The sequence below is a fragment of the Cydia strobilella genome, chromosome 23 (genome assembly GCF_947568885.1).
Source record: "Cydia strobilella chromosome 23, ilCydStro3.1, whole genome shotgun sequence".
Lineage (NCBI taxonomy): Eukaryota > Metazoa > Arthropoda > Insecta > Lepidoptera > Tortricidae > Cydia > Cydia strobilella.
In genome coordinates this window covers 10,763,683-10,789,379 of record NC_086063.1, presented here as the reverse complement: position 1 = coordinate 10,789,379, position 25,697 = coordinate 10,763,683, and positions in this window count along the sequence as shown.

Below are 25,697 nucleotides of genomic sequence, written 5' to 3'. Positions count from 1 at the left end.
TCGTCTGCGCGGACTTAGTAACAGCAGCTAAAGAAAGTATAGCGCCTGGAAAAATTCTCATAGCAATCTAAATTTGAGCATATTATGCACACACATTAGCAGGCACTTCGTTAATTATCTCAATTCCACCCCGCTTTTTACATTCTTAAGGGATGATTTTTGGGATAAAAACTATCCTATGTCCTTCTCAGGGACTCAACCTATCTCTATGCCAAATTTCATCTAAATCGGTTCAGCGGTTTAAGCGTGAAGAGGGAACACACAGACAGAAAGATAGACAGACAGATAGACAGACTTGCTTGTATCTTTATACGACAAACCTGGCGTCCTTATGGCAAGCGACAATGTGGTACGTTTTGCTTGAAAACGACACATATTTTTGAAACAGTAACAACCTAACACCGATGCACACATACTTGACATGACACTAACGCACGAGCAAATTAACACTTACGATTAACTACAACACAGAACCTTATCTTCATACCTTTAACGTTCAAAATCAAATACCAAAGCTACGGCATAACTTGGTAGTTTCCCGATTGACAAACTTAATAAGGCGTTCAGTGTGAATCTTATCAGGTCGGGTTAAGATTGAATTTGGCTTGTATACAGGTAAGTAACTAGTGGTTTGTAGTGCGTTTGACAGCTGTCAGTGTCGGCCATAACGATGTGTCGCAAATTGGCGCGAAACTGTATTTATGGAGGAAATGTTTTTCCGATGTTTATGTGGGAATAAATAAATGTGTCGAGCATTGAGTGTTTTATTTGCTTTGGACAAACTGGGTGATCCTGATCATGTTGCGAACATAGGTATCTACATACATATATAGGTATATCGGCGTACCCGTTTAATACGATTTCTCGGGAATACGCAACTTATTGTCTAACGTATTGTCACAGTGAATTAGCAATGTGGCAAAGAGAATTTTCAAAAAATTTAAAGTTCCTATAAAATTACAGTTTGTTTCGATTTCTATTACACTTGAAAAAGACGCTAATGCGTGACGTAAATGTTAAATTAAACAGTCGTTAACAGTTGAGAACATTGAGTTATAATCCCTAATCTGAACGGAAACTTTCTAAGTAGAAACTTTCATGAGAATTTTCTCATTAAAGTTTCCAGAAATTTTAGGAAATGTCGAAAATGTTTTACAATTTGCACAAAACATTGCTAGTTGAAAACCATAAAGTAAAGGGTTAAAATTAGAGACAAATTAATCGACTGGGAAAACTACATGTCATAGACCATAATAGAAGTGTAGGTAGACCACAGACCGGTTTATAATTGCATTAGTAAACGTTATTGTCATTATGCACTTATCAACTAGTTCCATTGGACGTAAGTACATAAAACGTTAACAACATGTAGTAAACCTTTTTTTTACTGGAGCAACAAAGACCATTTATTCCTTATTCTTAGAAGTTACAAGAAAAAAGTAACCTATTAAACTAAAACTACCTACAAAACTATAACTAATAGCTAAAAAGAAAATAACTAAAAATCTATATCTAAAGCGGGTCCCTGGGGCATAGTGCCAAAGATACTGGCAGCATTTCCTCGCTGAAACTTTACTTAGATATGATAGTGTAATATTCGGTAAATTTTCTATACAGATTCGACAATTAAAGATTAATACCTAATTTGGATCGTGTAAGATAACTTCGTTGCGTCATCGATTAGGGGTAATTTATTTCAATTCATTTATTTATTTATTTTTCATTCAATAAGCACTAACAGCTAAACTTTACGTGCTAATTGGCATTACAATTAATACTTAATGGCTAACATGCATTAATTGCTAAAAACAAAAACAAGTGAGATAATGTTGCCACTGTTAAGGTGACATTCGGATGTCAACAGTGCTTTACAGTTGCGGTATAACTACTGCGGCGTTAATGCCGCTGTCGTGCCTGTCAATTTCCTTGATAAAATGAGCCACGGTTTATAGCTTCAGTTAAGACTTTTAATCCGTCTCATTTATATCAAGGAAATTGACAAATATAGCGCAACAAATTTTATTAAATTCTGAAAAAAATAACGGCTAAAAATTCCTGATAACAGCCAACACTTAAACATATACGTCTCACATCATTTTAGACTTATATTGAACACAATAAACTTTATACCTGAGCCAAATTCTTTCAGCACCAAATAAATCCAACAATATAGCGAATAAGAAAGGTTTTACTCCCCAGAGGAAAACAATTGGATCAACGTCAGCAGTTTAAAGCATGATTGTTCGGAGCTTGTTAAATAAATCGGCGCCATTCTGTCGCCCGCCATTTGCTTTTACGGCGGCCATTTTGTGAAGCGCTCTTTACGTCTTTGTGTCATTTTACACGGATTGTTATGGGATCGCGTTTTTGTTTTAAGTGATTTTTTATAAAGCTCATTTGAAGAAGAAAAAGATGCTGTCCCGTTGAACTCCGTATCACTTAATCGAACTTAAACTATCGTGAGACATATTACAAAATATTTAGATCAGAACGGTTTCACTCACTTGTATTTTAAGTCGCCAAAAGCAACTATAAAATACAAGTGAGTGAAACCGTTCTGATCTTAATATTCCGTATCACTTATCTATATTAGGTATATGATATACATATAGTCAAGTGTCTCTTTGGTACATAACGGGTTGTCAAAACATTGTGTTACAGAAAAAAAACATGTCACAACAATTCGGTATCAGATCTCGATCAGAGCAAAATTGTAGAAATTCAAGACGGCGGCAGTTTTATTTTTCAATTTTGACTTCAGATTAGTAATTAAGGGCCTCTCATATCCTCAGGTATCGACTTGGGTACGGAACCGTAAAAAGTATCCAATAGAACAATTCAATTAGTAGCTACTTAGATTATTAATTATAGTCTTGGTCTAATAAACATCGATTTCTTGTATACTGCTAAACGACTTATGATCTACCTACTCAATTCATATATTAATGTATTGAAAAAAATGTTGTTGTATGTTGTTTTCCTTTTTATTTCTAAAAATACTAAATTGTTGTACACCTACTTACTAAAGTTTACGTAAATATAAATAGAAAATAAAAGCTTGAACTGTCTTTTTCTGAACAACCCATCATCACTAACATCATCATCACCATCATATCAGCCTTCTATCGCCCACTGCTGAGCATAGGCCTCTCTTCGAGTAAGCCACTTGTCCGGGTCCTGAGCCAATCTCATCCAGAAGTGACCCGCAGTCTTCCGAATGTCGTCCACCCAACGAGCCAACGGACGCCAGGCACTCCTTTCGTCTGAAAGCGGCCACCATTTCTTTAACATTTTGGTCCACCTGACATCACTCTGTCTGGCAACATGTCCCGCCCAGCTCCATTTAAGTTTGGTAATGACGTATCCGACGTGAAGGTGGATGGACTGTGTGAAAGATAATATGAAACTAACGCAAGTGAATGATGAGATGACGGGTGACAGAGATGTATGGAAGAAAAAGACATGCTGCGCCGACCCCAAGTGAATGGGACGAGGGCAAGCGAATGATGAATGACGTATCCGACGTCTTGCACCTTAATGCGGCGTCGGATCTCGACATTCCTCACTCAGTCTTGAAGTTTGATGCCGAGCATGGCGCGCTCCATCATCTAACAGTTACGATAAACTGTTTTCCTACACAATTTTCCAAATGCACACCTAAACAATACGTTATCGCTATTCTATTGTGTTTTAATTCCAAATCACACATTCACACACAATAAAAATACCAAGAACACATCATTCCCACGGTACGTTCTAAATTTTAAAATTCCCCTTCCTTTGTTATTATTATAATATATGAACATCCTATATGTTGTTGAAACTGTAAGGCACTTACGCCATTTATGGAGTTACTTAAGAATTGTCTCGTATGTTTCCTTACAACATATGGTTAAATGATACCAACTTCAAAACGTAATATGTATATTTAAATCTGAAAGGCACTTACAACATTTTTGGAACGGTTGTTAAGGAATTGTCTCAGTTTATCAACCTTGTGCCGAACGACTTAATTATGCCATTTTCTGCCATAAGTCGGCTATTATGCCATTATGTGACACATGCGTAATGACAGACGAAAATTACTTGTACATAATGTACAGTAAACACGAGTAGGTAACTAACAATACACGGAAGAAGTTCAAAGCCATATTTTTATCTACTGGTTTATAAAATGTTTTGCATCAATTTCTGACGGGTTCATTACAGGTAGGTATTAGTAATAAATACTTACCTACATAATATTTTGGATTGGACTTACTTATAATTTCATAGCAACTTTCAATTAAACCGGAACTCTACTTTTGAACAAAAATATCTATGAATAAAATTGTTTACGCTTGATTTCGTTGATAACCATCTGTATTCCCTGATCAATATGACCTCGGTCTCTTTAAAACAAGAGTGAATAGGCTGTTACTGAACCGGTGAGCTCCATCTTAGGCCCTGTCTTCACTTTCCATCAGGTGTGACTAGGGCCAATCGCCGATCAGTTTATAATAATAAAAAAAAAGATAACCATAATTCTCATATTTCAAACGTCAAATGAATGCTTTTAAACATTAAAATAACTTATTACTTATTTTATAAAATTGCTGCCTACAATGTTTCAATCGCACTATGACAATGGGTACTTTATTACATTCATTGACCGACAATGGCAAATATATCGCCATCTTGTAACTTGGAAATGACAACAGAAGGAAAAAATAATTCGTGCTTAAAATTATTAAATAAAAGTTACGTAAATCGTAGAAATGTAGTGCATAATTATTTTCCATCGTTTTTTCACGGAAACGTACGAACGTGTCTTGCTTTTTCAGTCAGTCTCGCTCGGTACAAAAAATATTGAGTTTGACTGAAGTAGCATGACAAATACGAACGTTTCCGAGAAAAAACGATGGAAAACAATTAGGTACTACGACTGTACGTGCTTGCGTTTAAATGTTTGCTTTGAAAAAAATATTGGTTAAAGGGTTAAGGATACAAACATATCCATCGGTCTCATACATTATAAGTATACTTACTTACTCCGATGGCTCAGCGACCCAAAATGAGACTTGGCCTCCGACACAAGACAGCGCCACTTTTCTCGATAACTCACCTCTCTCACTTTTCTTCACTCTCTCTCTCTCACACACACACACACACACAGTTTCTTTCTTTTCACTTTTCTTATATAAATATACAGTCTATTAAAATTAAATCTTTACAAATAATAACTAAACATGTAGGTAAACAAATTGTATTTTGATTAAATTATCTTACACGTTACAAAACGACGATTCATATATAACTAAATATAGTCATATCTCCAACAAGGTTTCTCTCAAGAAAGTTGTTTAGAACACAAGTGTGATACTCGTAATACTTATTATGCAATGCGCGCTACGGCATACTGCTGTGGGGCATCGATGTTTGTACTGATATCAGTACCTAACCTATATTGGTTAAATTACCATGTTGCTACAAAATATCGTATCAAGGTATTGAATTCCAAATATTCACACTTAAATTGGCTCTAGATTAGGTAAGTAATGCAATGTATGTAAGTTCCTATATAATAGTGCAATTAGTACATAACATAGTAAGTAGTTAACTAGGTTCTAAGCTAAGCTTTAGCTTAAAGCTTTAAGCCTTCTCATCCACCTGTAGGTCTACCTAAATTGGTTTGTGACCCTTTACCAAGTACTGAAGAATATCCATCTTTTTCTATCTCAAACTGTATAAAAGAGACAAAACAACTTGCAGCTAGTTGTCCTAGGTCCATTATGGCGCTAGAATGTTGTCCTTCGTATTTACCTATAATATGTTATTCATAAATCAAACATTTTCTTAAAAAGATCGTATCTTAATAAAGAATCTAATGGCAATTACGTTGTTTTTAAAGAAGCTTTAGCACATTGACGTCAGAGATATGTCCTAATACAAGTAAGTAAGGTCCAAAGTTGCTTGTATTTGTGTAATGTTGACGGTATAGTTAAAGCACCTGAGCTGAAGTCATTCAATTCTCTTACAAATGACCTCGGCTGCCCACTTTACGTTTATAGTAACACAAGTATTTTACGCAGTATTTTAACTGAGGAAAATCACATGTATGTGTGCTCATCAAAAATTTAAATATTAAACCTTATTTTAAATCGTAATCTGAAAGATTGAATGATACAATTCTAAAATCACTTTCGAAACTAAGAGGCCAATTCCAATTTTAGTTATTCGATTTGTGTCCGATACCATACTGATCTATCAGTGTCAAACATGACGATTTTAGTTGAATAAATGTATGTTGACAGATTGACATTTATTCAACTAAAATTTATGGGCGTGGGGCGTGGTGGACAGACCACTTTATGGGCGTCTCTCAAAAAAAAACTAGCCGAACGTATTGCATAAATAAAAAAAGAAGTGAACTTAAGTAAGTTAAGTACTAATAAAAAATTATGAATATCCTAAAACCAATTTTTTGTTTTTCAAACCGAGCTGTTAGAAATACAAAATACTCGAAGACGTCGTCTTTTGGCTGATTTAAAAGTGTACAGATGAGTTTAGTGTCGGTCAAAGTACCATTGAGTTATATATACAAAGACGTAAAGACGGATCTTACGGGAACCAAGAATGGTCACACGAATGCGAGCCAATCGTGCAGTCCCACGCAACTAGTTGCGACACTTGCGACCAATCACTGGTGCTCACCAAACGAAAATGTTCGGTCATAATTATATGAGCCTATCTTTAATTTTGAAATCCTTGCTATAGGTATATACTGCTTTCTATATTTATAGTGTGCCTAAATTCTTGCACAGTGCTAAATACGTCAGTTCGCAATGTGGTAGGTGTGTCCGCTACCGCTTCCTTCCAAACGTGATAACACGAATGTATGTAGTGAACGATACCGACAGACAATTTGAGAACTAGCACAGAATTCTAGAAGAACTATAAGTACGAGTAACAGCACTGCCTCTGAACAATGTGCTTAAGAATAACTATACCTACTAAGAAAAAGATTCCGTTTCCCTATTCAAGTTTCTACTTGGTAAGTATGGACTGAACTAAGATGTAGTGACAAAAATTGAGAAAGGTATGTTAAGATGGTTGGGACACGTGGAAAGAATAAGTGAAAGAAGGCTTACAAAGAGAGTGTATAAGGGAGAAGTAGAAGCGGCAGTTTGAAGGGGTAGACCTCGACGGAGTTCCCCTGATCAGATCGGGGAAATCCTCAAGAAAGGCCATCATCAGTTACTAGTGCTTAAAAATAAAAGGGATAATATTTTGTTTCTTCCTTTGGAAGTCAGTTGTTTCTTTTTTTTTTAAGTTGCGGTCTATTTAAAGTTCCGTACACGATATCTATTCTAAAAACACTGCGGAAAGGAAAGTCAATAGGGGACATTACTGCAATGTTCTGCCACCAGAGTGCAGCACTAGCCTTTTTAGTAAACCAAGAAGTAACTTATACATACTGTACCTTTAACAGGTTTTTGACATGTTTTCAGAGATAATAAAATATGACATTGATGCATCAAGGCGGCTTGTTTACAGAAGAGGATCTACCGGGAAACGCCAATCCGAAATTTCGCTATCTGCCTCTTTATCGCTCGAATATGCAAGTGACAAAGATGTTAGATAACGAAATTTCGATTCTCTTGTTTCGCGATAGACCCTCAGATTGTGGTAGTGGCATAGTGGCGCCACCTGCGCAGAGTTTCGCGTAATATTCCCTATTCAAAGTCAAATCTGACTGTGTGAGACCCACTATTCAAAACAAGCACGTTTCTTCTCACACAATCCCTCAATTTCCTAATGACCATAAAAATATGCGTCTAAAACTGGAGATTACGACACCTACGTGTCGACGTTGATTCGCAATATGGTGGGTGTGTACGAAGCCAGTAAACAGGTTTACTGACCAGTTCCCTAGCGACTGAGAGAAATAAACACAAAAACATCTACATAAAAAACATAATTCTGTGCTGGGTTTTCTGTTGAAATTTTAAACCCACCCGATGAAATCCTTTTTTCCTCGACTAGGGAAAGTGTCAAAAGCGTTCGGGAAAACTGGCGTCTTTTCTGTAGGAATAACAAAGTTAATGTTCATTCATTTCATTCCATTCATTCAAATTCATTTTTCTAACAATTTCATTATATATAAAATGAATTATTTGAATGAACGAATATTGAATGGTACTGAAGGGCAGAATAAGTTGTACCCTTAACTTTTACAAAATTATTAAAGAGGTTTTGATGTGACGGTTCGATTTGAGTGATCCTATTTAGAAGATGTTGAAGGTTTTAACATGCAGAAAAGGATACATAAAGTACGAAAAATAGGCTTTAAGGTCCGTTTATTTATGATATCCACAGGAAATAGCATAAAGTCACCTTAACTCATACTAAAGTTTATGCTCTTGCACCGAGTTAGATGAAAATTGGAATGGAGATAGTTTATGTACCATCGAGAAAGGGCATATAGGATTATTATCTCGGAATTAATCATGGCAAAAACGCAAGTAGAAGCTAGTAGGTATAACTATATTGTCATCATCATTCGCTTGCCCTTGTCCCATTCACTTGGGGTCGGCGCAGCATGTCTTTTTCTTCCATACATCTCTGTCACCCGTCATCTCATCATTCACTTGCGTTAGTTTCATATCATCTGTCACACAGTCCATCCACCTTTTCCTCGGTTTTCCTCTCCTCGTACTTTCCTCCACATTCATTCTTAATACCTTTCTTGTCACATGACTTTCATCCCTCCGCATCACATGCCCGTACCATGCTAGGCGATTTGCCCTTACTTTTTCTGTTATGGGTGCAACTTTCAGGCTTCCTCTTATATACTCATTCCTTATCCTATCCATTCTCGTCACGCCATAGGCTTTAAGGTTTATTATGTCTAGTTTAATTCTTGAAGTAATAAATTATCTTCTGCTTCTATTAAAACTTCTGATTACGACACTACGACGTAGATTTGCAAGGCGTGTTCTTCTAAAGCTAGTATCTGAACAGGTTTACTGGCCATTTCCTTAGAATTTAACTAGGTTACTTGGATTCCTAAAGTAGTGGAAAGCAAAAGTAAGGGGTCAGTCGTAATATAATTATCTGATAAGTAATCGTAACATTAGAGGAATACAGAAAAAATTACTTAGAGGAATATAGTCACCTTTATTGCTGTGATGTTTAGTTGAGCAAATTGTATGTTGCATTGAATTGTATTAAATTGTAATGCCTAGTCTTGAATTGTATTAAATTGTAATTTTTACCTAATAGTTATTTTTATTGTTAATTTTATGTGAATCTTAATTACTTATATGGATCAGTGTTACCATAAATATTTTTTTATTTTATTTTACCTCTTTATTAATTTTTTTTTTTTTAGAATGTAATGTTTGACGATCATGATAAGAAGATAAGCATAATTTTGACATTGATCCAAATTTATAGTGTAATTTTTATCCTGATCTAAATCTAATCTAAATCTATTTTTGACCAAATGGCTAGAACAACATTAGGATTCGGATAATCTTATATTGATTTGATATTTAAATAAAATTCAGCTTTTTTTTTATTACAAAAAGGCAAGCACTTGACCGCAATCTCACCTGATGGTAAGTGCCGATGCAGTCTAGGGTGGATCATGCTTACCTAAAAGATGTCTATTCACTCTTGATTTAAAAAGATCCAAGTTACAGTGGACTGGGAATATATTTGCAGGAAGTGAATTCCACTCCTTAGCCGTTCGCATGATAAAGCTGGATGCATAGCGCTTAGTACGAAGTGCTTAGCTGCAAGACAACTGCAAACAAGATTATCTAAGAGATATCAAATTCAAACATTTAAAATAAACTTTTCATATGAACAAGTAGATCGACCGATAGACAAACCTACATTAAGTACTTACCTTTCCCACCAATGGTTAGGCAACACTTACGCAACTAACGACAACTTCCCAAAACGTTTAAACAACTTCTATATATAAACGTGTGAGAGCTATACTTGTACTTGTATATTGTAACTGATAATTCATATACCTTATTGCCATTACATAAGGTCCACTGATGACCAGTTAAATTTTGCTGTGTACGCCAACTAAGCTAACCAATACAAGGGCATATCGCAACATAGTAAAACTATGCACCTTTAAAAATACGTACTACATTTGAATTGAAGAATAGAAGATGATTATGTGAATGCCAAATTGGTAAGGTACGAGTAGGTACTATTGAAATGTCTAAAATGAATGGCACCTAATTAAAATTAAGTACTTACAGTAACTTTATTGAAAGGATCAAAAGCAGGTACCTTCGTTATTTAATATACCTTATACTTTAGAACCTAATATGCACCATGGATCACGCACCGGTTAAATCCCTGCGCATGATTCGAATGCCAATTGAGAGGAAAATCGTAGGGTAAATCTTCAAGAGCCATATTGGTTGTTTCGTGAGGTTTCTTCCACACAATCATGTGTATCACTTATTTTTATTTATTTATTTATTTATTTATTCTATATTAAAATCTTACATTACATCAGACAGAAAAGTGCCGTGAAACCCTATCGGGTTTGTATTGACACTGCATTCGACACTGTATTAAGTATAAAGAAAGGTATTTGCTGAAAATGGACCCTTTTAGGTAAGTTCAAACTTTCTGCTTCTTAAATTGAAGTTATTTTCTTTATTGACCCGATATCGCGCCGGTAAGAACCGAGGAATTAAAATCAAAGCAGCTGCCGTTATTAAGGATTTTCTATCTTAGCATTCATAGAATCAATTTACAAACAGAGCACTCCGTATACGAGACTTCGCGATTTGGACATTTAGAGAAAACTTTTAGAAAAGGGACAAAGGGGAATTTTGCGCTTTTAGCCAACCAAAGTTAGGTTGCGTATCCTAACTGCAAACTTAACATATAACCAAACATACATACATAGTAATATTAATACTTAATGGACCTTACGAGTTAAGGCAACAAATCGTCATTTATGATGGTATGTCGCAACGCTAGGGATCGAACCTTGACCCGTCCCTTAAGTAGCCATTGTGGACGAGACCGACGACACACAGATTGTGAGACTTCAAATTGAAAGTGGGCTGAGGGCAGGGTGAGAGCGGAGCGGCGAGCGGCAGCGGTTTGTCAAATTCCATTAAATCGTACGGTATCGACAAACGACAAGAAAAATTTGTATCGGTATGACAGATGCTACGAAATGTAGCATAACTATTTCCATACAATTTAAGTTTCAAATTATCTTTCAATGTCATCGGATCTTGTCTTGGCCCACTGGTTAACCAAACGATTCGCCTTCCTCTCAAATCCATTTTAGAACAGACATAGGGGACAAAAGCTGATGCAAAAGATGCTCATATAGTGCGACATAAAATAGTAGAAATTAAATAAAATCGAACTTAAAAAAATCCGTACTAAATTGTTGCCATGATTAAGCGTTTTACGTCAAAAATGTGAAAGTTACGTAGGAAGTGGCGCCCTCAATAATTTTCTACAATTTCTTGTCAGACTATACTTTTACAAACCAAATTCAGTTCAAGAGGAAACCTGCAAACAAAGAGGATAGTGTATTTGTACATGGCGAAAGGTCCACTGGGTTACCCATAAGTCCTAGAACACTGCAATGCCCATGCTAGCCGCTGTCGTATTCTCCCTCACAATATAAAGAAGAATGAGTGACGGGCTGACGGCAGCGTTAGCCGCTCATTATATTTGTATACAAAGCTACATTGTCCACTAGAGCGACACCGGATTTTTTTATGCCTCAAGAACAGTTTTTGGGCACCAAAAAAAATCTTTAAAAATTTAAGGGTTGATTTAGACCCGCTACCCTGCAGCCAGACTTGCAGTGCTGAGGTAGGGTAAGATAGGAGAAGTATCAGGCAAACTTTCAGCTTGCCTCAAGGACCTACTCCAAAATTTCTACCAGCTCTCGGACCATATTATATTTTTACCTCGCTCACCGCTCCGCTGCTTCGCTCCGCTTCAGTGGACAGGCAGCGTAAGTCGCCACAGCTTACACGGCTGCCCCACTATGTTTTCTATCCGCTATCTACGCCACTTGTCACCATAGCTTCTTCTACTTTATAAAGAGTAATTGAATAACGGCGGTGTTAACTGCCCTAGCAATTATAAGTATCTTTCACGCCCGCCATCTTATCCGCATCTCGCGTCGCTCATGGGCATAGCCTTACATTATAAAGAGTAATTGAGTAACAGTGTTAACTGCCCTGGCAATTATGTGATGAGTCGCCGGCGCTTCCTCTTTAAGAGGCAAATGTAATTAGGCTCAAGTGGGATTGACTGGATTTGCAGTGTTCTTTTTGTATGTCTCGTCTTATTGTTGGCGAAGAGTGGTATGAAAAGGCTGGTTTCAAACAGGGAATTTGTTCGAAGTTTGTAAGCAAAGTGAGGACGAGTTGTTTTAATTGATGGTGATGATAATTAATAACCAAAAAAAAAAAAAACGGCAAAAAAATCACGTTGTATGGGAGCCTCACTTTAAAATTATTAATATATTCCGTTTTTAGTATTTGTTGTTATAGCGGCAACAGAAATATATAATCCGTGGAAATTTCAATAGCCTGGTGACAGACGGACAGACAGACAGACCGACAGCGGAGTCTTAGTAATAGGGTCCCGTTTTTACCCTTTGGGTACGGAACGAAAATTGTAACAGTTCTAAAGATGAAAGTTTGTATAAAATAACATTAATAAAATTCAAACACAAATTCGTATTTCGAACTACATTTTTTTATGACATACTTACTCGTAAACCAATGATAATGCTATGGTAAATATGCAAGGCAAAGAAATTAGACATATTTTCGTTAAATTAGACACATTTAAAACCTTCGCGCTTTGAATCACATTTATTATATTATTTATATGCGGCGTAAGCACCATCGGCAATAAGGTCCCTTTTCATAGAAAATGCCCCATATTTGGATTGTATTGTATTGTTATGACTTAAGTATAAATGTTATAATGCTCCATCTATCGGGGACCCCGCTGTGTTGTGTATTCAAGGCGAACATGCGTTTGTATTCGTAGCATCGTGTTGTACTTGTTTATTCACTTTTCCTGTGTGGGAGAGAGATGCCTTCCATGTCAGCTACAAGTGGAAAGTGTGGAAGTACCTTTGTCACATTTATATGGCACAGTTAAATTAAAACCTAGAGAGAAATAATACGAACTCTTTTTGCTTAGTTTTCTCAATAAAGTACGTTAATACAGTTTGTTTAAGCAGTTACAAGATATTAATTTTAGCTTATACAGGTGTTGTATTATGTACACTCTGAAAGTATGTGTGTAATCACTTATGTCTTATGTTTGATCAGTTGGCGCTTATTATTATTGAAAATGAGGGTAACAAAATATGAGAAAATTCACTTTCGTTTTGTTTAGAAGTTGTTTAAGAAACGTTCCACTTTATTACATTTATAAATGACCATAACAAAACATTACGAATTTCTAACTCCAAAACAATCAGCGTCGCGCGGCATTGCATTTATATCGGAGCATCGTTAATAATGGCGTAAGCGCCATCGACAAAAAAGGTCCCTTTTTATAGAAAATACCACATATTATTGTTGCTTACCAATATCAAAAGAAACAGGACATGACAATTAACTTATAAATTAATCTACGATAGACATTGTAAAAACAGGCGGTCTCATCGTTAAAGATAAATCTGAATTCTAAAATGTTAGATTAATCTATATGTTTGTTTAGTTTAGGTTACTTTATTTACATAGTTATAGTTTATGGTTAGCATGTTTTTTTTTTTTTTTTTTTATTGGTAATGGGAAACAAACAGCGAAAGATGACACATATAGATAATTACACTTAAATACATACATACGCCAAAACAGTTTCCACAACTGTTAACTACTACCAAAGATAGATATAACTCCGTAATAGATGGATACAGTCTAAGGAAAAAACGTGCCTCGAAAATCAAGAAAATTTGATTCTCGTTCAGAGGGCGCTACTAGTTTTGGCCTACAGTCGTATATAGGTAGATGGCGTTGACGGTTTCGTTTGTTATTTAACAATTTTAACGCATATCAGTGAAAGAACATGGGTCAAAATCATAAAAATAATTAATGCAAATAAAAAAAATCATTTATCTATATTTAAATACATTCTATCGTATTTTTATAAATCTTCATTTTTAGTTTTAAAGTGTGTCGACAGATGGCAGTGAATTTACTGTGGTTACAAAATTTACTATGACAGTACCGCTCTAGTATAAGTTACTCTATGCTACTACACTACTGTAATGTTAAATTTAAAATTGATTGTATTAGTCATGTTATTGTCTCTATGTAAAAACATAGTTAAGGAAGAACGGTGTCTCCCGACACAGGCATTCTTATGCTGACTGGGCGGCTATATCCCTTTAAATCATTTTTGTAGCGCTAATTTATAAAAAAAAAAAAAAGAGCGATCTCTTACAGACAACCTTAGAGACTAGGCAAGGCAAGTAAGTCCTAACATAACCACATTTATAGTATTGCAGATATAAAAGCCACCGCGCTATAATACTTTCCGGTACATCTGGTTTTTGATCCGACACCCATTCGGGTTTATCACTCATGTTTCACGTCCAAATAACGTTGTGATTTACGGAACCCTTGAAACGCGAGTCCGACTCGCATTTGACCGGTTTTTTCAATATTTTATTTTGAACGGCTAAGGAATGGAATGCGCTCCCGCCATCTGTATTCCCTGATCAACATGACCTCGGTCTCTTTAAAACAAGAGTGAATAGGCTGTTACTGAACCGTTGAGCTCCATCTTAGGCCCTGTCTTCACTTTCCATCAGGTGTGAATAGAGCCAATCGCCGATCAGTTTATAATTTAAAAAAAAGAACGTTAAAAAGTCTCAACTATATAAGTACATATACAATGATTGAGGCGGCCGTAGGTACCTACTTGTAGCGACGCGATGATATCGCGGAGTGAGACACGCTGACAAAGGCTAGTTTCAATGTGAGATCTATCGGAAGTAAATCTACAAATGTACAGAACAATAGTGCGGCACCCACGCCCGATTTGCTCATACTTACGTCATCGTTGCCCAATACTAGGGCCCTTTTACTTTTTTAAACCTTTCTGGTTTGGCAACCTTTGAATGTTAGGTTGAACGATGGATGTAGGTTGCGCGCCATAGAAAATTTTTGCGCCATTGAAGCAATGCGTTTCGTACTAAGTATTTTGAAGGGCTGAGGTTTTAAAATACCGTAAAATGGGGTGAGCAGGCGCAAAACTGACATTCAAACCTCGATAACATTTTTATTTACATATGCAAACTGAATGGTGTATATAATAAGTGTTCCGGACGTTTGTATTTTAGTTTTTATTTTATTTTGGGTAGTTCCATTTCATAACTTTGACGATAAACAGGAAATTCCACCTTACCCTGTAGTCCCTCGTAATTGGGGTGAGATGGGTTTTCATACAGGTGATTTTGGAAGATTGTTGGATCGTTTTTTTATTATGAATAATACTATAGCTCCATTTTAAATTAGAATACATTATTTTTGTAGCAGTAGCCCTAAAAACCCATCTCACCCCCCTTTTAAACTTTCTCTCCCCATTCATAACCCAACTCTCCCCGCGAAGCCTACTCACCCCATTTTACGGTACCTAATACCATCTGAAAACTAAAATTTACACTTACCTATGTTCTTTTAATAGAATCAATAGCGAATCAGAAAAATTACTTTTAGTTATGCTAAACATTAGGTCCATGAGTTTTCTCCACCAAATTGTATTAATTTACAATACTTACAATAATTAAAATACTTACATAAGATCTACGAAATTGAATTGAATCAATTTATATTCTATGGATATGATTGATTTATAAAATGTAATTCATATAACAGTTGATTGGTAGATATCGAAATGTGTGCCAATTTCTATCAATGCAGTGAAGGTTCTTAGCCAATATTAAATGATGACATACATACATTCTCCGTAGTCTAGACGATTCAATAATCAAGGTCGTGAAATTTCATTTAGCATTAAGTTTATTTATTAGTAGTTTCATATTTACGTTAGCAATAATGCTGCGCAAGCATTTATCTGAAAAATTATATTTGGAATAACAACAACATGGCATAACATGCTCAAACTACTTTAATATAATAGTTTACAATTTAAAATGAGCGAATATCTACTTTTTATCTAGATTTTAAGCAATTATGTAAAATATTAAAAATGAAATTTTATTATTATATATGAATTTAATCATTTTATTGTCGACGTTAAATTTAATGGTTCCTAATCTAGTTAAAAAGAAAAATATGTATTTTTGACGTGTCATGTTGCATGCAATATATATAAAAATAAATGTTGAAATAATATTGCTTTAGTATTTAGTATTAAGTTTTAGTTAATAAGTACATTGCTATATACCCTAACAGGGTTCATGTGAACACTTTAGCTGTAAAATGAGAAATGTCAGGGAGTATTGGGATCCTCGGTGTCGACATCTCCAGTGACGTCCAATTCCGTAGCCACCTGGAAGGGAAGGCTGATCTGGCATCCAAAAAACTCGGTGTGCTCAATAAAGCACGGCGATACTTTACTCCGGGGCAAAGACTGCTGCTATATAAATCGCAAGTCAGACCCCATATGGAGTACTGCTGTCACCTTTGGGCAGGAGCACCTGGATGCCAGCTTGGACCCTTCGACTCAGTCCAAAGGCGCGCTGTACGAATCGTCGACGATCCCAAACTCACAAGCGGTATCGAACCTTTAAGTCTAAGGAGAGACTTCGCCTCCTTGTGTGTGTTCTACCGCTTGTACAATGGGCTGTGCTCTGAAGAATTGTTTGACATGATGCCAACGGCCGCTTTCTATCACCGCACCGCTCGCCATCGGCAGGGTGTTCATCCTCACACCCTAGCACCTAAATGGTCGCGTACTGTGCGGTTTAAGAGGAATTTCCTCCCGCGTACGCTTCGGCTGTGGAATGAGCTCCCTGCCGAGGTTTTCCCGAGGGGCTACAGTATGGGGTTCTTCAAAAAAGGAGTGTACAGGTTTTTAAAGGGTCGGCAACGCGCGTGCAATATCTCTGGTGTTGCAGGCGTTCATAGGCTACGGTAACTGCTTACCATCAGGCGGGCCGTATGCTTGATTGCCACCGACGTGGTATAAAAAAAAAAAAAAAAAAAAAAAAAAAATGCTCTTTGTAAGACCTTCTGTAAACACATGATTATAAATGCAATAAATGAATTATGAATTATGAATTATTACTTCTGTTTTTATTCGCCATTCATGTGTAAATTCAATTTAAAATGTATCAAGTTAGCAAAAAATACGAAACGTGTTATATTTGTTTTACAAACGTTCATTTATTTCATTCATAGTGGAATTTGTCACGTGCACTGTGTGTATGTCGTATACCGGTGGCAAAAAAATAAGTGCATTACCGTTGCCAGGGAGGTTTTGGGATTATACTGAGCAACTTTTACTATGGGACCAACACCGAAATCGCGAAAAAAAAATTGGCGATTTCATACATTTTGGCTGGTCCATTTTCTATGGGAGGGCAAGTTTTATTTCGCGATTTCGTGGTTGGTCCCATAGTAAAAGTTGCTCAGTATAATCCCAAAACCTCCCTGGCAACGGGAATGCACTTATTTTTTAGCCACCCTGTATAATGTAGATATATGTAGGTATAGGTAGTAAAGGTAAGGTAAGGTAAGGTAAAGTATGGTTTAGCGATTAGGTATAATTTATTCTAGTATTTATGTAGTAGGTAAATTATGTTTAGCTCATACTTAATAAAAAAAAATGCCTTGAAACGTGTATAGGTAATTTCATTTACTACAACAATTACTACTAATGCATTCGCCCCTTCTTGATTTAGTGATTTAAGTTGCCGGAATTACCATTTATAAGTGAAACTTCTTACACCTACAATTTATCACTGTGATATTAAAAGTGTTAAAAAGCCAGACCGGCTACACAGTCATTGGCTGCTAATGAGTCATTAATGACGATACTAATTAACAATTAATGACTTGACTCTTAATCAGGAACATCCGCAACGTCGTATCCGGTCCGTGAGAACCTTGAAATAGAACTTTAATTCGTATTAGATAAGATTGGAAATGGATAAGCTGGGGTAGCTATTGTTATTTTGGATTTTTAGATGAAGGCATCGAACCTTAGGAGCCGACACCTAAGAAAGTGTCGTAGGCGATATTTATAAAAAAATATGTGCCATTTTCAACCAAAAGGGTACTTATTGTCGCTTGTGAGTAAGGCGCTATTTCTATATAGCTTCAATTAGAAATCAACCTTATCGACACGGGATACCGCCGTTTAGCCAAAATATTTTTCGCCAAATTTCACTTCCCAACAAACTTATGGCATCAGTTTCATTTCCCAAATGAAATTTTGGCAAGTATTTATTTCACAACCATTTCATTTCTCAACCCCATACTTGCCAAATGAAAATGACGTACTAGGTTGGGTTAGGTTAGGTTAGGTTAAATTACTAGTCAGCTGCTGGTGGGTCCGCGGAGAATACGCAAGTGGACCCGTGTTCCCACCTAAAGCCAGCGAAGCGGCCAACGTCAGTTTTTAGCAGGTATTACGGGCAACATACACCCGTCGAGTCCTGCATAACCCGGGCTCCCTCTACAAGCCCGGGTATGCGTAAAAGCATTTTCTGACGGAAAAAAAAAAAAAAAAAAAGGTCAGGTTGGATTATGAAAATTTGCCAAATGATAATTTGCGTAAAATAGTTTGGGAAGTAATACTTTGGGAAACGATTTTTGGCAATACATTAGTAAACCGACAATGTGGTACCTTTTAGTTGAAAACGTCACATATGTTGAACCCTAAAATAGAGTTATACATAATCGTACCTAAACGTAAATGTTTCAACTCAATGTGTTTGTAATGTAGGACATAGTTTAAAAGGTCATTATGACTGCACAAATAAAATATTTATAGGCAATGTACTTAATAATTAACTAGGCAACTAATTAGCTAAGACTACCCATCTGTTATAAGGGAGTCCCCTCTGCCAACAAACTGTCTTGTAGTTTGGCAGAATAATTCAATGTAAAAATAGGGTTTATTTCGCCAGAATAAATGATTTATTTATTTTTTTATTTTGTTTGATTTTGCATCTCGATTTGCTAATTCGAGACCTAACCTAACCCACAAAATATAAAGGGGCCCACTGACTATCAGTCCGCCGGACGATATAGGCCTGTCAGTTAGAACAAAAATTTGACAGTTCCGAACAACTGACAGGCCGATATCGTCCGGCGGACTGATAGTCAGTGGGCCCCTTAAGTATTTATATGCCCAGACGTAAATATTGATTGTTATTCATAAGATTTAAGTCTTAAATCTCCAGCATCAATCATTCATTCAACTGTACACTTAGAAGCAACCAAAACATGTCAGATAGTCTAAACCTTCATGCAGACTAACCCATTTTAATTGAGTATTTCTATCGTGACTCGATTCACGATTACTCATTCTTACTACAAACAGTTGTACGTGTTTTTAAAAACCTTATTAGCATATACGAGCGGCTTGCATAACTAAAGTTGTATCGTAAATTGGCAAGCGAATAAGAGTTTTACTAGCGCTAATATAACGTTGAATTCCCTTTATTTTCACTTGTTTGGAAAATGTTAAAATATAAAGCTTATTTGTACCAAAGATACGACGCACATAGTTAAAGACATGTTTGTTGAGCTTTTAATAATATCCTCTGATAAAAACATGGTAAGACTGGATATTACTCAAGGTCACAGTCACTATTTGTGACGTTTTCAACCTAAAAGTACCACATTGCCGCTTGTCGATAAGGTTTATTTCTAATTGAAGCTATATGGAAATAGCGCCTTACTGACAAGCGACAATAAGTACCCTTTTGGTTGAAATGGCACATTTTTTCCGAAATTTTATACGCTAAAGCATCAAATGATGGTCCCTTTAACATTTCCTTCAAATCTCTTTAGTCTTTTGGTTGGGCTTAGTTAAAAACATATTGAAGAAATATTTTTATTACTTAAATGATACATTTCTAAACAAATTAGTGTGCTATATGTGAGTGTATATTTATTTAACCAGTGGTTAATGTTAAGTACCTACCTAATTAACACTTTTTAACTTCTACCTAATAAAAAATTGCAAGTAGATTTTTTAACCTACTTCTAATTACCGTGTCGCTTTTTGTAGCTGTGAAACTTACTATGTAATGTATTTATTTTCTATTAATTTTTTTTCAGAAATGATGATATCCGCAGTAGAACTAGGGTCACCGACATAGCTCGCAGAATTGCAAACCTTAAGTGGCAGTGGGCGGGGCACATTGCTCGCAGAACTGATGGCCGGTGGGGCCGGAAGGTTCTGGAGTGGCGTCCGCGTACCGGAAGACGAACTGCCGGTAGGCCTCCAACAAGATGGAGCGACGACCTGGTGAAGGTCGCGGGAATTCGGTGGTTGCGAGCGCCACAGGATCGGTCGGAGTGGCGAGCCTTGGGGGAGGCCTATGTCCAGCAGTGGACGTCTATCGGCTGACATGATGATGATGATGATGATGAAATTTTATGCAGACACTTATTTGTGATTTTGATGAAATTTGGCAAAGTGTGCTAAACTAAAAACATGTCTATAAACATTTTACGTGCCTGCTACTATAAAAATGAACGTTCATAGGAACCATTATTATATTTTATTATTAGCTTCAAAGTAGATTATGTAGTTCTTATTCCAAACACATAACGTCTATTAATGATCAGCTTCAACTTTAAAGGTACCAGGATGACATAACCACAACGGATACATTTCGTAACAAAGTTTCCCAAAGATAAACAGAAGTATGCGATAGGAAATTTTATGGAAGAGAAACCGGCTTGACCGCATTCAAATGGTTTTAAAGTTTTGTTTTGTTGTTATTCTTCACATTAAATTATTATGGTCAATTGGTCTATTTATATATTTTTTTCGTTTTAGGAACGAAAGTTTTGTTACGAGTACTTTGTATATTGTAATCGTGGCTAATATTTATGTTAATAATTGGTTGTTTTTTTTTTATTGGTTAAGTTAAGGTACTAAGTCCTAAGTACACAAATACTGAAGTGTTAAAACTTTCTTTCCCACGTGCATTTTATGTTTTTCTTAATAAAAGAATAACGACAAAAATCTAGGTAGGCATACGCCTACCTAGATAATAATCCTCTTTAAATAATAATAATCTTTAAATTCTACTGCAGGTTATATCACAGCTTTTCAAAACCTAGGGGAGGGGAGCCTAAAATGTATCGACTTTACCACCACTTTTGAGGACCAATTTTGAGTCTTTTTTCTACGTATTCTTGATCAAATTCATTTATCTCCGGCTTGCCTTCCGATTTCTATGACGGCGCCACTGCATATAAGTAACCACACGTAAGTGTTACTACTGTTGACCCCCCTTGAGAACACAGTCGTTATACTATAATTAGAAACTTTACAGTTTCTAATTGCCGCGACTCCTTTAACAATGGAGCAAAAACCTAGTAAAACAGAGGATCCCAGCATCTCCACCATTCTTATCCATCCATACAAAAATACACTCTATAATCAACAACATTGAGTTCAAAATCAAATGACTGAAGGTTCTTGTAAGAGGCAAACTTAAATGCGGTCATGATACGTGTTTCTGCAAAAAGCACGTACTATGAGGACGTATGCGTTGATAAGTATTGTGTGAATATACGTACCTATAGGTATATGTATATACATACTATCTATGCATATACGCATTAATTGCAGTATGTGGGAGCGATGTTCACCTAACACTAATACAAGCAGTGACACCTTGATAGCCACCTACCTACGCAAAAATGTTTCAACATTACAAGGAGGTACGTTATTATGCGAATGGGTAATAATAATATGTCAATGGTGAACAATTCGATTAATATTGATTTGCTTTCAATTCAATTCAAATAATTTATTTCGGAAACATAATGTCCATAGTTGTTAGTAACAAAAGTTTACTTAGAGCTAGTATTAGTAGGCACCTTAAATTAATATATACATAATAACACACTCAAGAACAATCATACATAACCTAGCGAGCAATGCAAAAGGTTCCAGTGCTTCTGGAATAGCTTTTTACGTTTTTAATCGTTCAGTCGATCCTTCTTACCTTAACCTGTACACAAAACGGTCAAGCACATACTCACAACAGCCATTACGTTCTTTCCATTCATCTTCAAGTACTAACAAGAAATCTAAAGTGACCAATTGTAGGCCTTTTGTCATTGGAATAAGATTTACAACAAGCCAGGTAACTTGGTACTTTGCTCACAATGCGGTTACGCAATTACGCAGTCCTCAACTCAAAAGTGGAAGCTTGAAATTGAGCGTATGCCATTTGGCCTTAACTACGCATCATGCCTTTATGACCTTAGCTTGACCCACTTAAACTTCGTGCTTAGCTGAGCTTAACAAAGTTAAGCAGGCCAATTCGAACGTACACTGATATCAGATGATATCTAAATGATGTCATTCAGTTATCGTATCATTCCGATTAAGACTGCACCGATGACTGATTTGTTGCAGCAAATGTCAAAAATCTAGGCATTAAGATATTGACATTTTCAGCAATGCTGCAGTAATAAGTAATAACGCTGGTGCAGACTAAATCCGAATGTTACTTTTAGTTTTGGCCGTTTATCGGTGTATCAGGGACAAACGCATTTCAAAAAAGGTCTCTTCTGTGGACAATACAATAAAACTTAACGATCTAGGTACATATACAGGTTGGCTAAAAAATAAGTGCATTCCCGTTGCCAGGGAGGTTTTGGGATTATACTGAGCAACTTTCAATATGGGACCAACTGCGCAAAAAAAATTACCCTCGCATAGAAAATGGACCAGCCAAAATGTATGAAACAGCCAACATTTTTGGTCGCGATTTCGGGGTTGGTCCCATAGTAAAAGTTGCTCAGTATAATCCCAAAATCTCCCTGGCAACGGAAATGCGCTTATTTTTTAGCCACCGTGTATACTCACACACTTTTCTAATTTGAGTTTTAAGTAGTTACTGAAAAAAAACATCCCGCCTGTGAGGGAGAGTTGACCTTACAATAAAATGTGTATGACCCATCAACGAGTAGCTAAAATACAGTTAACAGACTGATCAACGTCACGCAGCAGAGACCGAAACTTCATATAAAATAAAATTTAGCGAACGCTTTAACGGTGGCAGACGGTTTGGTGCAACCGACCCTTTAAACTGTAAAATCAGTTTACAATCAGTGAAGCGTATAATTTGGTCATAGGGAGTGTTCAGGGCTTGGTTCTTCACAATGAGTTTGACGTAACAACTCCATTGTACAGTCGCCATCAGATATATCGGAGCGTCCGAGGGGCTCACAAATATATGTACACGTCTCTATTGTCAAGGCGTTAAGTGCGTATTCAGATATTTAATAATAATAATAAAATGCTTTATTGTGCACACTACATGAAAAAAAGATACAGACATTGAGAAAAGATATAAATTGGTAGGTAACAACAGGCGGACTTATCGCTAAACAGCGATCTCTTCCAGCCAACCTTCAGATAGAGAGATGGCGAACGAAACGTTAATTATCGGGTGGTGCAAAATAAAGAAAACAATAAAAATATAATATAATACATATACTACACATATATAGTTAAATTAGACTACATGTATTATTGTATACAAATATATATATATATATAAACACATAGTATACATATATATATAAATGACAAAGGAAGCCATAATAACGACAAATAAATTAAAGGACAACAGGATCATAATGAGATAGACAAGTAATGATGTTTTAATAGGTTTAATAGGATATTTGTGAGCACCTCGGACTCTGATGGCGACGGTACATTAATGTAGGCTTTAAGTATTTGGATTAAGGTTCACTATAGGTCAATTAAAATTGTGGAGGATGGTACTCGTACATTCGCGTTTGATGTCTTAAAATGTAATAGTAGTTTTGTTACTGCATTGTATTATCGCAATGGGATTACACTTCGACGTTCGTTTTGTTAGAATGTAAAATGTTAGCAAAGATAGATATAACTCCGTAATAGATGGATACAGTCTAAGGAAAAAACGTGCCTCGAAAATCAAGAAAATTTGATTCTCGTTCAGATGGCGCCACTAGTTTTGGCCTACACTCGTATAGAGGGCGTTGACTGTTTCGTTTGTTATTTATAATTTTAACGCATATCAGTGAAAGAACATGGGTCAAAATCATATAAAAATAATTAATGCAAATAAAAAAATCATTTATTCATATTTAAATACATTTTAACGTATTTTATAAATCTTAATTTTTAGTTTCAAAGTATGTCGATAGATGGCAGTGAATTTACAGTGGTTACAAAATTTACTATGACAGTACCGCTCTATCTTATTATATCCTCATTGATGTTAGTAAGAAGTTATAATGGTCAGATACGGACTGGAAGAATACGGTCAGATGGGTATTTAAGAGGTAGGTCATATTATAAACTAGTTTAAATCCTCAAAATTTGCTACATTTTACTCGCCGCGAAACTTTACCACACGCTTGAGATAAGCGATATAGCTTATAGTATTAAAGCCTGATACAATTGCATTTGTAAGTTCTATTTTCCTTCTTTTACAAAGAAAGGGAGCGAATTATGATCATGTTTTTGTATGTAGAAAGTTATTAGGCCGGAGAGTGAGATATGCCATGTTGTTTACCAGGAAAATGTAGAATTCACAAAATATATTTTAAGAAAATGTCGGTAGGTACTATCTTTCCTTTGGTGATATTTCTGTGCTAATAAGAATCGGCACAAGTTTCGTAGGTACGAATAAGGTTTTTACTAGTCCTAGATTTTTAAATTGCTTTAATCTATTTGTATTGTTGTACCTATAGTTATTATTTGTATTTGTTATATATCAATGTAATTAAATTCTGTGAAGACAGAATCTGGAATAAATATTGATTTTTCTGTTCTAGAAACTTGAAAACAATACAATTATTTGACTTTATCACAGTACTTGTTGTGACACACACTACATTATTAGTGCTCATCACCTAAAATAGGCCCAAAATATACCTTTTCTCAAAAACTATCAATGACATAGAAAACTTAGGTGTATCATATATTACAAGTAAACGAAAATCAAAATAAGTACTTTCCTCTCTTTGCTAACCAATTTACTTACCTCACTACATCAAATTGTACAGAAAATTGTCAATTTCAGCATCCAACATACGCAATATCACTCAACCTAAACTGGCACAGTGTCATTACCGAAACGTAGATACTGTTCATTTTGCCTTTATTGAACCTTACTGCAACGATATAAAGCCTACATAAGGTCAGCCAAAAGTGTCATTCTACCTCAAATAAGTGGCCTATAATGGCCTCAATAGGGCCATTATTTACTCATTACATTAGCATCTTCCTCTGCCCCTTAGGTACGGTTTAGCGACATCACTTGGCCTTGACGATCGGTCTCAAAAGTCGTTGTGCGTTAATGCAATTAACCATTAACCAGTCAATGGTTAATGGTTAATTGCAATTAACGTTCGGCCAACACTGGTAGTAGGTATACTTACTCGTATTCGTATTGTCATATTTTGAATTGACATTTTTAATGTGTAGCTATGATAAAGTAAATCCCTACTATC